This window comes from Danio rerio, chromosome 24 (assembly GCF_049306965.1).
Source record: "Danio rerio strain Tuebingen ecotype United States chromosome 24, GRCz12tu, whole genome shotgun sequence".
In the NCBI taxonomy this organism is placed as follows: Eukaryota; Metazoa; Chordata; class Actinopteri; order Cypriniformes; family Danionidae; genus Danio; species Danio rerio.
The window spans coordinates 21893078-21906696 of NC_133199.1; the positions used below are offsets into that span (position 1 = coordinate 21893078).

The window sequence follows — 13619 nt, forward strand, 5'->3', positions numbered from 1 at the left end:
ATTCAAGCAGGTTTGGGACAAGTGAAGAGTTAGTAAATGACAGAATTTTACATTTGGACAAACTATCTCTATATATAATAAAATGCATACTCACCAATTAAAGGTAAATAAATGTTTTGAAGTTACTACCCCAGAGACAGTCTTTATTAAGTAAAAAAAAAAAGGTCTACATTAATTCATTCTTTAAGGTTTCCATGCTACGAGACTTTTTATTTTCCATCATCCATGCCAAGCAAAACTTTTTGCACAAGTTCAAAGTCCTTTACTATATATTATGTGAAGAGCATACATTAATCCATACAAGACAAGAAAGGTCTGGAAGTGTGCTGTGGGTGGTGTCCAATTCATTCTTCAGGACAACAGAGACCCTCAGTGAATACAGGGCCAATAAAGCATCTTCAGTCAGCAGGATTATCAATCTAAAAATATAATTCAAGGATATTAATGTAAGGACAGTATCACAATGACTGAGCCAATATTATATGATTCAACAACTATTCGTGATTACAAATATGTTATTAAGTAAAAGTTTTCAAAACTTTCATCTTTTCATTAAACATGCCTAATTGTGAAAAGAATGAATGAAGTCTTACCAGGGTGTTCCTAAAGAATCTTAAGCCACGCTCACGCAGCAAGACCAAAAGACCTCTGATAACAGTAGTCCGTCATGAGTTGACATCATGCAGTTCCTGGAAATCAAAAATCAATTAAAAAAAAAAAAAAAAAAATTCAAATTATATTTTAATGTATACTTTAACACGTGACCCCAAACAAACCTGCTCATCATAAACCTTTAAAAGATTAGCCAGGGAATCTGCTGTCTTGCCAGTTTTGGATGCTGTTTGCCTTAAAATTGTCATCAAATGAAATAGGTGGTGGTTCAGTTGTGCAAAGAATTTGTGGGGAAAATTCTCATTTGTAACATGTTGGTACTCTGCAAACAGCAAAAAGAAACAAGAGAGAATTTCATAAAACAAACCCACACCACAAAATATACAATTCTAGAAAAAATGTATTAATATTATTATGTTTCATTTACTTATCTATTTTTTACCTCAGATGAAAATCAGGTGTTGATCAGATGTTGAAAGCAGGATCTTCATGTTGTAAACTGAACTCAAGGTCTAGCTGAAGTTTCACTTTCCTTGCTGCAAAAGTATCATTGATAAATACACTGTAATATTTATTTTATCTGGATATGCCAGGCATAGTAGTTCAAAATAAATATTTTACCCACCTTTCACATGCCTCCATTTAAGAACCTATCTGTAGTCAGGAACACCCGACCTTCAATTCTGTATGTACACAAAGTCACAGTGTCATTTAGCTGAGAGTAGTACAATTGCATGATGTCTAACGTTAACCTCCAAAATGGTTAGCAATACAGCTGATTATCATGTTAGTTGCTTTGATTCGATGAACACAGATTTAATTTAAACAGTATTGAAATTTCTAAAACAGAATAGGACGACAAAGAAATTTAAGGCCTGATTTTAAAAGCTAGAAATAACTTACCTTATTGTCTAATGATGTAAAAATATATACTAAAATATTTATATTTTTAAGATATAAATATATTTTAAGCTACAAAATTTGCACATCAGAAAACTATGTCTTGTTTACCACGTCTTAAATATTTTGTTTTGGTATTATTTTATTTAATAACATAATTTTGTATTAATGTGTTATAGATATGCATACTTTGTTTTTTAGGCTGTTTATATTCCCTCCAGAGTAAACATTTAAAAAAATAAATTGAAAAAAAAAAAACTTTTATCATACCTTTAAAATACATTTGACCTAAATGACATTTAAACTCATTTAACTGATCGCATTAATCAGGTAATCATTGATATGCAGAGATGTCGTCTTAAGCGCAAGGAAATATTAAGTGTTGATCAGTGCTGGTGATTGAGGTAAAGTTAGTTTTATATTTACACATTTAGACTTTCTCCTTAATAATATAATTTCAGAAAGGTAATTTTTGCATATTCTTAATGGTGAAATCATATTAGCAGCCAATGACTTTCAAAGTACAACATTGTTCAGTCAAAAAAAATAGTGCATTTAGTGTAATATTGTTTTCATGTCATACTTGCATGTGATTTCAGAACGAATAGACAAAGTACCATGGTAAACAATTTATGGAGCGAGTCACAAGTTGTTACTAAATGAATGTATGAATATAAAACCAACTTTACCTCAATGTGGTAGTGTAAATTGAAGCTCTGCTCTGTACCTGCTCAGGTGAGGAGCGCAGCTTAAATGTTCTCCGTCAGGCTATCCTCATACATGGATCAGCAAGCAACAAGCTGCATGTGACAGAGTTAAGTTTTGAGACTACGTTTTTGCACGTCATCAGAAAATACCGTTTAGTGTTTAGGCGGAGATCATTTGAGTTATGATTAACGTTACGTTTCTTGCGCCTTTCGTTTCCGAAGTGCCTACAGATCGCGAAGATAATACCACATTCACATACTGGATGGAGTTCAGCGCAGCGCCATGACATGCGGTTGTGAGAGCGCGCGTCTCCATGACAACTTCAGCACAGGCTGAGAAAAGGCATACTCGCGCCAAGATTTAATTTTTTTTGAAAAATGTAATCTGCCGATTTTAAATATTTTTGTCTTTATCACACTCTGTTAAAATTCAGAGTTAACACATTACAACTAACGCTAACGTTGCACTGATTCTAACTTTTTAAACAGTAATGTTAACGTTAGTTAGCAACAAGTGAGGCTAAACATGTTTTCTGTAATGTACGACATGTAAACGCACCCTGATTAACTCTACATTACATTGAACTGTTACTGTGATTATATTAATTAAAACATACATTTAATATTTCTTGGATTTGTAAATATTTTACTTACTGTAGTGTGAAGCGATGCCGATCCGCCATCTTGAAAAAAACGAATGAAGCATGAGCACGTACGTGAACCTGGATGACGTCAGACGCAAAATCACTGGGCTGACAGATTTTGAGTTAATGAAACTTTAAAGAGACATTTTGTATAAATTAAACCCAGCAGAATTGTTCACCTTACTTGAAAGATTAAATTTTTTTCAAACTCAAAAATAAGAAAAAGTTCTAAATACTCATCAAGGTTAATTAAGATAAACGAATTTTAATGATTTAAGTTAATAGAACTCAATTCAATTAATTAGTTACAGCATTAGGGTTTACAGTGTGTGCTGTAATTAATTTTGGTGGTTCATGCACATGTCTGTAATCATAGGAAAAAAGAAAAAGGTCTCTACCATAATCTATGCAAAAGTTATTGCATTCCAACTGATGAAAGGTGCTATACAAGCCACAGAGACCGATCCTTGTTTACATATTTCACTATTCTTTTGTTTGATCAAACATAATTCACTGTTTGGACCACATCAGACATATAAAGGGATTACTTATGCACATCACCTCAATAACAGAGGAGAATGGCCCTGAAGGGCACAGCATAAGGTAAGAGATGACAGCAGTCTGTGCTATCTGGGGCTGCTTATTGATCATGAATGTATTGTTTACATTTCTGCGCCATGGAAACACCACAATTCAGTCAACAACTGTTTGGCATATGAATATAATTCAGTAAAAAGAATGCTAGAACTGTATGAGCACCGGCAAGAGCTTTTATTTGAGCTATAACTTGTACATGTGTCATATAAAAAAATATGAAAATGAACCAATGTAAAATACTTGGCTCAGGTATCCAAAATACTGTGTATTTAAGTGTAAATAACATTTATACAGTAGGATAAAAAACAAAGTGATGCATATGTGCATAAAATATAGATTCTACACTTTCAAACGACACCACTTACGGGGGTCTGGTGCAACGCTAGCCCTTTAAATCTGAAAGCGAAAGTCGATGACGTCACGGACACGGTACCGGGTCCGCAGAGCATAAATTTAACCGGTGTAGAAATTAGGGGCCCTTAATTAAAATTAAGTCAAGATCAACAGCAGAATGTATTGAGACCAACACTCCTTAAACTCATCAAGGTAAGCTAATGAGTGAGTAAATAAATAACCAAGTTAATGTGGGTAGTGGGTAGCATGATCACCTCACAGCAAGAATAATGCTGGTTCAAGTTTACATGTTCTCTCTCTGTTCATGTGAGTTTCCTCCGGGTGCTCTGGTTTCCCCCACAATCCAAAGACATGCGGTATAGGTGAACTGAGTATGCTAAATTGGCCATGCAAGTGTGTGAATGCAACAGTGTATGTGTGTTTCCCAGTGTTGGGTTGTGGCTGGAAAGGCATCCACTGTGTAAAACACAGCCTGTTTCCTGACTACGCTTCTGGATTACCTTGTATGTATCTGTTTGCACCTGTGAATGATCATTGCCTGCCTGACTACACTTAATAATAAAGAATCCTCTTGGATCCTCGACCTTGTAGTCCAGCATCCCACTGTTACAATAAGGCCCAATCTAAATTCTACTACTTGGCTCTTCTCCTTTTGTTTTGCCCTATTCTCTTTAGCTTGAAGATGTAGAGCTAAGAGGAAGGGCTAGATAGCCCTTAAAATGGATATTTTTCAGGACCACACTCGAAAGCAAGGGGTAAGAAAATTTCCCAGAATAAACCATCTACAACGGCAGCATGGCTGCACACAAAAGTAAAGAGATGTCCAAATTATTTTTTTTTTTTGTCATTATTTCAAATTTTTACAACAAACAAGCACATGTTTTAATGTAATCATAATGATGCTAAATTTTGGAAATCGGTAATCCCTAATAATAACTCCTGTATAGTAGTCCCACAACCTTCTGTCACTCAATGACACTTGAATACCCTGTCAGAAAAAGTTTAGTAGCTGGGGATGAGCTTTTCACAGTGTCTGTTATAACGTTAATGTTGATTTCGTGTGTTTACATGAATGAATATGGCCACGGTGTAAATGTACTGCACAGTTACGATCTTATTACCACATTATATCTTTTTGATAACATGATATCATTGCCTTTAGTGATTTCCTGAAAATCAATACCAAAAAAATAACGCAACTGTAATAACTACAGCAGTCACCGTCGTCAATCTCATACAGAATGAAGCAAGATATTGTGATGGCATATGATGACGTGTACAGGTGCTGTCCCATTCCTTAGGGTTTAATTTTAAAGCCCTCTCCTTCACACTCTGTTTCAAGCGCCAAGGGAAAGGGGTAGGGGTACAAAAACAGAATTGGGATTGAGCCTAAGTAAGTAAGAGTAAACAAGTAATGGGGTAGAGAATTAAATTAATGAGAAGCTGAATAAGTGCATATATACCCATATATGTTAACAAGTGAGCAAGCTAGTATAAGTAAATATAACACTGTGTCCTAGTTGAAAAGTTGTGTATGAACGTCAAAATCAAATGATTTAAATTTACATACAAATTTTGCTTAAATTTACATATATAAATTAAGTGAGAAAAAATAAAGTATTAAAGGTGTATATTTGATGTTTTTCTTTTTTTTTTTTTACGTTAGACTAGTGATAATAAATAATAATAATAATAATAAACTCTTTATAGCATGCCCAAAAGCCCAAAACTAGTGTGCATTAAAAAACAATTGCCTGGAGTTTCTTGGTTCTTTAGAATCTACAATACATTCAAATGAATAATGTTCTTCTCTGAGAAAAAAAAGAACAAAAAACAAATATAGAGTTTTTGCAAGACATTTTGAAAGCCAATTATCCTGTATAACAGAACAATATATAATTCGTCTCCTGTACCGAAGACATAATTTCTTATGAATGAATCCCTGATGCTGGCAGTCCTCATAAAAAAAAAAACCTTCTGTGGTGAAGCTCAAATTTACATACATTTACTGTAAGCAAGACTGTAATAAGATCACAATAAGATCACTATCTAAAAATTCATTAGATTGCATTACGAATGGGGTTTACCATCAGTAAATAACATAAAAATGCATCTCGACAAGTTTCACAGTGAACAAAAGAGAAGTTTTCAACCTCAAACTTTAACACATCATCTTCTGCATTCCAGTCCAATCCAATATAATGAAGCAGTCAAAGAGAAACATCAAAATACATTCAGTGAAATGAACCTCTGAAGTTCCTGCTAAACTGTACCTGAGCTCAAGTGCAAAGACTTCAATAAAATTCTCTGACTCTTGGCCTCAAACTCATCATCAGCTCTGTCTCTGGAGGACGCATGATATTCTGTCCTGTTCACGCAGCAGAAAGACAAGAGCCTGGAGAGTTGGAAGCAGACTGGAGATGCACACACTCTCACACACTGCTTGCTACTCAACACACACCTGACAGCTCCATTTCATTATGGTTGTAATGAGATTATTTAGAATGCAAGGCGTGTTTAAGCCACTTAGACACAACGTTTATTTGCTGGTATTGAAAAAAACAGACATGTGCATTTTAAAATTATATTGAACTATTAATTTATTGTTAATAATTCCAGAAGAAGGAAAGTAGAAGTAGAACCCCTTTCCCAACGCCCCGATGAGGATGCACAGAGGGGCTGTTTTTCCACATGTCAATGTTTATGAATAGATTACACCAAAAAGAACATGAGTAGACTTGAAAAACTCTACATCAGTTTAAAGCTACAACCCCTAAGCACCCATTGCAACTAGTTGTTTTTCAATAGAAAGCTTATAAAAATGTATTTGCTAAATTTGTGTAAGTTTTGCAGAAAACACTTGTAAAATATGGTGTACATATTATGTAATAACAACACACACATGCATTCATTGCTGTACATCACAGTTTATTTTGAAAGGTAAGGGTCAACAGAGAAACATCCCTTCAGACACATTTAGTCCACCAACTGTAAATATGCAAATGTTCTTGTATTATATCTCTCTATTCATTTAAAGTTGTATTACAGTTTTAGCTTTTTTTGTGTTTTGTATGGTTTTGTCTATACAATAAAATGTTTTATTATATTCATTCATTCATTCATCCGCTTTTTCAGGGTCGGTGTTCTGCCGATTTGTCCTACCAGTCAGATTATCTTAACTCCCTTATCTTAACTTATCTTGACTTCAAAAAGTAGGTATTTGATTTGATGACGCATTATGATACTGTACCTATCAAATTTTGCCACCAGTGTAAATTTTAATGTGGAGTAGTGTGATATGAAGCTGTAATATCGCCCTAACCTACCTAATCCCTAACCCCAACCCCAGAACCATTCAAATAGAGTGTTAATAGCATAATCTGATGGGTTGGATACCAAGTCGAGAGGGCAGCAGTCTCAGGAGAGAACCCCAGACTTCCCTCTCCCCAGACACATTCTCCAGCTCCTCTGGGGGGGGATCCTGAGGCATTCCCAGTGCAGCTGAGAGACATGGTCCCTTCAGCATGTCCGGTGTCTCCTCCAAGGCCTCCTCCCGGTGGGACATGCTAGGAACACTTCTCTATGTATAGGCATCCAGGCGAACTTCCAAAATAGAAGCCCGAGCCACCTTAGCTGACTTCTCTCGATGTGGAGGAGCAGCACCTCTACTTCAAGCTCCTCATGGGTGACAGAGCTACTCACCCTATCTATAAGGGTGCGCACTGTCAACTTGCGAAGGAAACTTATTTTGGCCGATTGTATCCGAGATCTTGTCCTTTCAGTCATGACCCAAAGCCCATGACCATAGGTGAGAGAAGAATGTAGACTGACCGATAAATCGAAAGCTTTGCCTTTTGACTCAGCTCCTTCTTTACCACAACAGACCGGTATCGACTGCATTTCTGCTGCCGCTGCACTAATCCGCCTGTCAATCTCACGTTCCATCCTTTCCTCTCTCGTGAACAAAACCCCAAAAATACTTGAACTCCTTCCCCTGGGGTAAGGACTTTCCTCTAAGGTGGAGATGGCAAACCACCTTTTCGGTGGAGCACCATGGCCTCGGACTTGGAGGTGCTAATTCTTATCCCAGCACACTCAGCAGCAAACTGCCCCAATGCATGCTGAAGTTTCATGTTCGATGAAGCCAACAGAACAACATTGTCTGTGGACAATGAATAAATGAATTATGAACAGAATTGGTAAAATTATTTTAGTCAATCAAATGAAAGTTAATGTTTATCTTATCTCAAGAATTTATTGTTTGTTTTAGTTTAAGGTTTATTTGAATATAATAATCATGCTTTTACAGTTTAATTACAGGAATAGAAGTATACATTTTATAGATGTATCACACCAAAAATATGTATGAATAAAATAGATTTTAGAGACAATTCTCATAGTTTGATGCAATAAAATCTAACATAAGAAAATACATATTTTATGTAAAATAACTGACTATAATGCCATGAGCTAATGAATTCAATTACATTTAATGCCACCTGCAATTAAGCTTCTCATGCAATGATTATATTCCGTTTCCAACAATCTTTGCCAATCAAAATCTGTTCATTAGCTTTCCTGTCAGATCACAATTAACAGATTTTAAGTAGCTAAAGAATTAGAGCAAGTCTTTCATCTTTAGATGCTCAGACAACTTTTAATCTTTGAGGCGAGGGTTTGTGCTCAGACATGGAAGCAAAAGACTTAAGCAACAGCTAGTCCGGATCTTCAGTTATTTCTGCTGCTCCTTTTAATCTATACACATATTAAACCCCACAGCGTGAGATTATACTTCCCCACCGGCCAAACCCCATGTTATCCACACTTTAGCCATCATTTCATGAATGCAGTGATCCTTATTGCTAACTAGACTACAGCGAGGGGCTTTTCCCACTGTCATATCCAACCACAGTGCCATAGTCCATTAATCCAAAATATCATAGTAATGTGCGTTCCCTGGAGTGCATACTGCAATTATGTAATATAGCAAGAAAATATCTGCAAGGAGCAATTAGCAAGGTTCAAGAACTTTAAGGGCTTTAAAGTAAATTATAAAGACAAAATCCTATATTGCCTGTGTTTATCTTCAGTACTTCACAATACAGTACGTCCCAGGAGCTGCGTTTTTTTGCAGGTTTTGTTTTCGCGTATCCACCAGAGCCCTTTTTAAGATCTTAGATTTCTCTCGCGATTGTCATTTATGCCTGCTGCTCTCACGTAAATCCACTAAAGGACAACTGACTGACTTACTGACTGAACAACCGACCGATAAGTCAGCTGATAAGCGAGAAAAGGAATAGTGTCATACCGCCCCATAGCATTCATGTAAAGATGAAATGCAGCCATACGTACTGTAGCTCTGGCTACATAACTCGCAACCTCCAGAAATATATAAAAGGCTATGTTTTCAGAGTGAGCCAATGTGGTCTTTATTTTGTGTAGGAATTGTAGAGTTTGAGGTTGTCACAGTCCGGGAGTGCAGTTAAAGAAAAGATAACAGAGGATCCAAATACAGTTAAAACTGTACAACAAAAAACTAAACCTAAACATTTAGGAGACTGCAACATATAACTACTGACAATGAGAACGTTCGAGGTTACAGAAGTAACCCTTCGTTCCCCGAGGAGGGGAACGGAAGTGCCATGAAATGGGAGGATTCGGATCAGAAGCCGCTTGTCTGGAGAGTATTGAACGGGCCAATGAATGAAATTAATTGGCAGCGTAAGCTTGCGCAGGTGTGCGGCATCTGCAATTATCTCAGCATATAAGCACACCTGAAGCCAGCAGACGCCATCCTTTTAAGCTGAAGAGACTTTCAAACAGCTAAGGGACAGTCATTATGGCGATGGAGTATGGCACTTCCGTTCCCCTCCTCGGGGAACGAAGGGTTACTTCTGTAACCTCGAACGTTCCCCTTCGGTTGGGGAACTTCAGTGCCATGAAATGGGAGAAGTATGGAAAGCGCCATAATGACTGCACCTTACCAACACCCCCGATGAGGAGATCAACATCATGGGGGGGCGCGGTCCTCCAACGTGTCCCTGGCCCTAATTTATCCTACTTCAACAGAAGTTTTACGGATTTAGATATATTTTTTGGGAAGTCGTGAGCATCTAGATAATTCTAGGAAATACGACAGTACATTGGGAAGCGTGCAATCCCGATAGGGAGGACGCTGCGGAGGCCATCCGTTACCCAAGGGGGGGATAGATGGCAGAATTTACATATGGGCTAGCCCTAAAAAGGGGGAGTACGCATAGCAAAAGAGTGGTGAGGGAAGACACGGGTCCGCCCAGGGGGGGGACTTAACCGTGGCGGAATAAGCATATGGGATCGCTTAGTGGGGATCACGCATAGCAGGCACCTATACCCAAAATGCGGGCTGACCAGCGGGCAGACCTACAACGTAGTGGGCCAGCAAGTGACTCCTCCGCTGAGTCAGTGCTGGGGACCATGGAGGAATCTGCAGGGCTCACCTGACGAGGAACTTTACTGACAGATAAAAAGGCGCACGTACCTCCGTGTTAAGGAGAATGGCGCAGCAAGCGTGTTTCAACACCCTACCGAGTTGTCTCCTCAATCACCAAAGGGTTACCTAATACCCTTGAGGAAACCGGCTCCACTCGCAGATTGTAAAACCTTGCAAATGTGTTGGATGTCGCCCAGCCCGCAGCTCTACAGATGTCTGTTAGAGAGGCGCCGCGTGCACGCGCCCAAGAGGATGCAACGCTCCGAGTGGAGTGTGCACGTACTCCCGGGGGACACGGCTGACCTCGACTCGAATAAGCGAGTGAAATGGCATCCACAATCCAGTGGGATAATCTTTGTTTCGATACGGCACTTCCCTGCTGCCGACCGCCATAACAGACAAAGAGCTGCTCAGATGATCTAAAATTCTGAGTACGGTCCACATAAATGCGCAGAGCGCGAACTGGACAAAGTAAAGAAAGGGCTGGGTCTGCCTCCTCCGGGGGCAGAGCTTGCAGGTTCACTACCTGATCTATAAAGGGAGTGGTAGGAACCTTGGGCACATAACCGGGGCGGGGTCTCAGGATGACGTGAGAGTAATCCGGCCCGAATTCCAGGCACGAGTCACTGACCGAAAATGCCTCCAGGTCCCCGACCCTCTTGATGGAGGCCAACGCAACCAGCAGAGCTGTCTTCAGGGACAGAAATCTTAGAGATACTGATTTGAGTGGCTCAAAGGGATCGGATCGCAGACTCGTGAGAACGAGGGCGAGATCCCAAGAGGGCATGAGAGGGGGGCGAGATGGATTAATTCGCCTAGCACCCCTAAGGAACTGGATGACCAGGTTATGCTTTCCCACGGTGCTGCCAGCTACCGCGCTATGATAAGCGGAGATGGCGGCCACGTAAACCTTGAGAGTGGAGGGCGACAGCCTGCTGTCCAACTTCTCTTGAAGGAAAGAGAGCACAACACTAATCTGGCAATTTCGGGGGTCTTCTCTGCGAGAGACGCACCATTCAGTGAATAGACTCTACTTCAGGGCGTAGGCACACCTCGTGGAGGGGGCTCTAGCCTGAGTGATGGTATTAACCACCGCAGTCGGTAGGTTACCTAAGTCTCCTCGCGTCTAGGGACCACACGTGGAGGTTCCAAAGATCGGGCGAGGGTGCCAGATGGTGCCCTGTCCCTGAGAGAGTAGGTCCTCTCTCAAAGGGATCCGCCAGGGGAGGGCCGTCGCGAGGAGTGAGAGCTCTGATATCCAGGTCCGGTTGGGCCAAAGGGGCGCAACTAGCAGAACCTGTTCCTCGTCCTCCCTGACCTTGCACAGAAACTGCGCGAGCAGGCTCACTGGGGGAAACGCATACTTGCGCATGCCCCGAGGCCAGCTGTGGGCCAGTGCATCCGTGCCGAGAGAGCCCTCGGTCAGGGAAAAAAACAACTGGCAGTGAGCGTTCTTGGGGGAAGCAAACAGATCGATCTGGGCCTCCCCGAATCGCGCCCATATCAGCTGAACAGACTCGTGGTGGAGTCTCCATTCTCCAGGGCGTAACAGCTGTCGTGAGAGCGCATCGGCTGCACGATTGAGCGTGCCTGGGACGTGAATGGCACGCAGCGATTTCAGCCACGGGTGACTCCAGAGGAGCAGACGGCGGGCGAGCTGAGACATGCGGCGAGAGCGCATACCCCCCATGCGGTTGATATACGCCGCCGCCGCCATACTGTCCGTCCTGACCAGCACGTGTTGCCGCTCCAGCACCGGTAAAAAGCGGTGGAGAGCGAGGAACACTGCCAACAGCTGTAGGCGATTGATATGCCAATGCAGCTGGGCACCCTTCCAGAGGCCCGCAGCCGCATCTGGAAGCATCTGTTGAAACAACAACATGGCTGGACGCCTGTCCTAGAGGCACACCGGCCTGTAGGAACGAGGGGTCGTTCCAAGGGCTGAGGGCGCGGCGACACAGCGCAGTAACCGAGACCCGGTGTGTGCCCGCGTGCCATGCGCGTCTGGGGACCCGATCGTGAAGCCAGTGCTGAAGTGGTCTCATATGGAGCAACCCGAGCGGCGTGACGGCGGCTGTGGATGCCATATGCCCCAGGAGCCTCTGAAAGAACTTCAGTGGGACCACTAGTTTGCTGTCGAGCTCCCTCAGACAGTTCAGCAACAGGCGAGCGCGTTCCTCGGAGAGGTGCGCTACCATGCTGATCGAGTCCAGCTCCATCCCGAGAAAAGAAATCCTCTGCACGGGGGCGAGTTTGCTCTTTTCTCGGTTGACCTGAAGCCCCAGTAGGCGGAGATGCCGAAGCACCTTGTCCCTGTGCATAATCAATTGATCCCGCGAGTGGGCTAAAATCAGCCAGTCGTCGAGATAATTGAGTATGCGAATGCCCGCGAGCCGAAGGGGCGCTAGGGCACCCTCCGCGAGTTTGGTGAAGACCCGCGGAGACAGAGAGAGCCCGAAGGGGAGGACCTTGTACTGCCACGCTCGACCCTCGAACGCAAACCGCAGAAATTGGCGGTGGCGTGGAAGAATGGAGACATGGAAATACGCGTCCTTCAGGTCTATGGCTGCAAACCAATCCTGAGGACGAACGCATTGGAGAATGCGCCTCTGCGTGAGCATTCTGAACGGCAGCCTGTGCAGACAGCGGTTCAAAACGCGCAGATCTAGGATTGGCCGTGACCCACCGCTCTTTTTGGGTAAGATGAAGTATGGGCTGTAAAACCCACTCTCCATCTCGGCTGGAGGAACCGGCTCGATTGCACCCTTCGCCAGGAGGGCAGCAATCTCCTCTCGCAAGACAGGGGCGGACAGGGGGTTGACCCTGGAGAAATACACGCCCGTAAACTTGGGGGGCCGTTTCGCGAACTGAATCGCGTAACCGAGTCTGATTGTGCGTATGAGCCACCGCGAGGGGCTGGCCCGCGCTAACCAGGCAGGCAGAGCCCTCGCTAATGAAGTCATCGCTACAATCGCTGACGTACCAGCGGTGGGGCAGCGCGGAGTGGGTGTGCTGATCCGGGAAGCACGAGGGTCCCGCGGAAGAGCTGGAGGAGAGCGATTCGCTCTGGCTCCGCACCCTGACTCCAGAGAGGGGGCTGGAGGGCTGAGGGAAGGGAGACCGTCCCCCCAGCGCTCGTGAGCCACTGGCAAAGCACGTAGAGTCTGCGAGCCGGAAGGCAGCGCGTCCCGGACTGGCAGAACTCGTGCAGTCACATCCGGGGAAGGGAAAAAGTGCTCTTTTACTGATGTTTTGGTGGCACTGAAAAGTACTGTTGTTATTGGGGCCCCGCCCTCCAGCGGGGAAAGAGCAAGTTTCCTCTTCTCCGGATGGCCT

At 42.4% G+C, this 13619-nt stretch overlaps 1 protein-coding gene and 1 long non-coding RNA gene across 6 annotated transcripts in view; both read right to left on the reverse strand.

Annotated features, from left to right (window-relative positions):
- Positions 1-13619, reverse strand: part of cntnap2a (contactin associated protein 2a) — a 760628-nt gene that overhangs the window by 601671 nt on the left and 145338 nt on the right.
- On the reverse strand, positions 246-1454 carry LOC137489231 (uncharacterized). Its single transcript, XR_011008619.2, has 5 exons — positions 1238-1454; positions 1055-1148; positions 777-934; positions 594-689; positions 246-419 (listed from the first exon to the last, which is right to left on the reverse strand). It is a non-coding gene; the product is annotated as an uncharacterized lncRNA (long non-coding RNA).